Source organism: Saccopteryx leptura, chromosome 3 (assembly GCF_036850995.1).
Source record: "Saccopteryx leptura isolate mSacLep1 chromosome 3, mSacLep1_pri_phased_curated, whole genome shotgun sequence".
Taxonomy (NCBI): Eukaryota; Metazoa; Chordata; class Mammalia; order Chiroptera; family Emballonuridae; genus Saccopteryx; species Saccopteryx leptura.
Window position 1 is genome coordinate 305,823,641 of NC_089505.1, and position 2,510 is coordinate 305,826,150.

General features: G+C 38.0%; 1 non-coding gene across 1 annotated transcript; it reads left to right on the plus strand.

The window, feature by feature from the left end:
- Positions 1–1,427: 1,427 nt before the first annotated feature.
- LOC136401970 (U6 spliceosomal RNA) lies at positions 1,428–1,535 on the plus strand. Its single transcript, XR_010750889.1, has one exon. It is a non-coding gene; the product is annotated as a U6 spliceosomal RNA (small nuclear RNA).
- Positions 1,536–2,510: the final 975 nt, after the last annotated feature.

A 2,510-nucleotide genomic window follows, 5' to 3' on the forward strand; every position in this document is an offset into this window, starting at 1 on the left:
GCTTTTCTCCAGTGAAAGTTATTTGTGCAAACAGCATTTGTTCTAAGAGTGAGCATAACTGTGGAATAAATTTCTGAATATGGAATTGCTAGTCCAAAGAGAATATACATTAAACATATTTGAAATATATATATTTCCAAATAGCTCCTCCAAAGAAGTTGTGTAAATTTATATGAAAGTGCCAGGCCCTCACCAGGTAGCTCAGTTGGTTAGAGCATCATCCCGATACACCAAGGTGGGTTTGGTCTCCAGTCAGGACACATGCAGGAACCAGCCAATGAATGCATAAATAAGTGGAACGACAAATTGATGCTTTTCTCATTCTGTCCCTTCCTCTCCCTAAAATCAATCAATGAATAAATTTTTAAAAAATGCCAGTTTTCCCATTTTCTTACCAACACAGTATGTCATTCAATTTTTGGTATTTGCTAATATGAAAGTGGTGATAGTATCTCATTGTAGTTTTATTTATCATTTTTCCCATTATAAGTAATATGGAGCATGTTTTTATATGTATAAAAGACCTTTTTATTTCTTTTGTATGTACTATTTACCCTTTTACCCATTTTTGGTGATTGGTCTTTTTTATTGATTATAGATATTCTACATATTAATGAATTATTGGTTTATTGTTTTTAGTGCTGTTTGTTGAGAATACTTTCCTTATATTTTGTCATTTCTTTTGATTTCATTGATATGTTCTTTTTTAAAAGAGAGAAAAATGTCAGTTTTGTTGTTCCACTAACTTATGCATTCATTGGTTGATTTTTTAATTTAAGATTTTATTTATTACTTTTACAGAGAGAAGAGCAGAGGGAGTGAGAAGTAACATAACTCACAGTTGCTTCATTTAGTTGTTCACCGTTCGCTAGTATGTGCCTTGACCTGGCAAGCCCAGGGTTTTGAACCTGCAACCTCAGCCTCAGTGTTCCAGGTTGATGCTTTATCCACTGCACCACCACAGGTCAGGCTACGGGTTGATTCTTTAAAAAAAAAATTTTTTTTTAAATTATTGAATTCAGTGAAAGAGAAAGGGAGATGACGGAGACAGACACAGGAACATTGATTCGTTTCTATATGTTCCCTGACCGGGGAATAGAACCGGCAATCTCTGCGCTTTGGGACTATGCTCCAACCCACTGAGCTAACTGGCCAGGGCTATTGGTTGATTCTTGTATGTGCCTTGATTGGGGATTGAACCCACAACATTGGCATATGGGGGTGATCCTGTAGCCAACTGAGCTAAATGGCCAGGTCTCATTGGTATATTCTTTTATGGCTATTAGATGTTGTTTCCTATTTAGCCTTCTTTTATTCCCAGAGTATTTTAAAAATTCTTCCATCTTTTCTTCTATTGTGTGTGTGTGTGTGTGTGTGTGTGTGTGTGTGTACATGTAAATCTTTGATTCATTAAAAATTTATTTTGGGTGTTTGCTTAGGCAGCACATACAGTAAGATAAGAACAATACAAAGAAGATTAGTCATGGCCCCCGAGCAAGGATGACATGCAAATTTGTGAAATGTTCTATATTTTTAAAAAATGGACACGGACAACAGTACGGTGATTGCTGGCATGGGCGGGGGTGAAGCAGAAGGTACAGGGGAATAAACGGTGATGGACGAAGACTTGACTGGGGGATGAACTCACAGGACGGTGCACAGAGATGTGTTATAGAATCGGGCACCTGAAACCTGTATAGTTATGTTAACTAGCATCACCCCAATAAATTCTGTTAAAAAATTTATTTTGGTCTATAAATAAGGTAGAAATCTTATTTTCAATTTTAATATTTCAGATGGCTACTCAATTGTGACCATATTATTTATTGTTTAATCTATCTTTTCCTTGTTTATTTGAAAGACCGTTTTTTATTTTCTTTAAATTTTCTTATTTTTTAAATTTTTTGTGACAGAGACAGAGAGAGACAGAGAAAGGGACAGATAGGGACAGACAGACAGGAAGGGAGAGAGATGAGAAGCATCAATTTTTTGTTGCGGCACCTTAGTTGTTCATTGATTGCTTTCTCATATGTGCCTTGACTGGGGGGCTCCAGCTGAGCTAGTGACCCCTTGCTCAAGCCAGCGACCTTGGGCTCAAGCTAGTGAACCTTGCTCAAACCAGATAAGCCCGTGCTCAAGCTGGTGACCTTGGGGTTTCGAACCTGGGTCCTCTGTGTCCCAGTCCAACGCTCTATCAACTGCGCCATCACCTGGTCAGGCGAAAGGCCATTTTATTTATTTTTTATTTTTTTTAAATTTATTTTTTATTTTTTATTTATTTATTTTTACAGAGGCAGAGATAGACAGGGATAGACAGACAGGAATGGAGAGAGATGAAAAGCATCAATCATTAGTTTTTCGTTGTGACTTCTTTTTTTTTTTTTTTTTTTTTCTGAAGCTGGAAACAGGGAGAGACAGTCAGATAGACTCCCGCATGCGCCCGACTGGGATCCCACCCGGCACACCCACCAGGGGGCGATGCTCTGCCCCTCCGGGGGGTCACTCTGTTG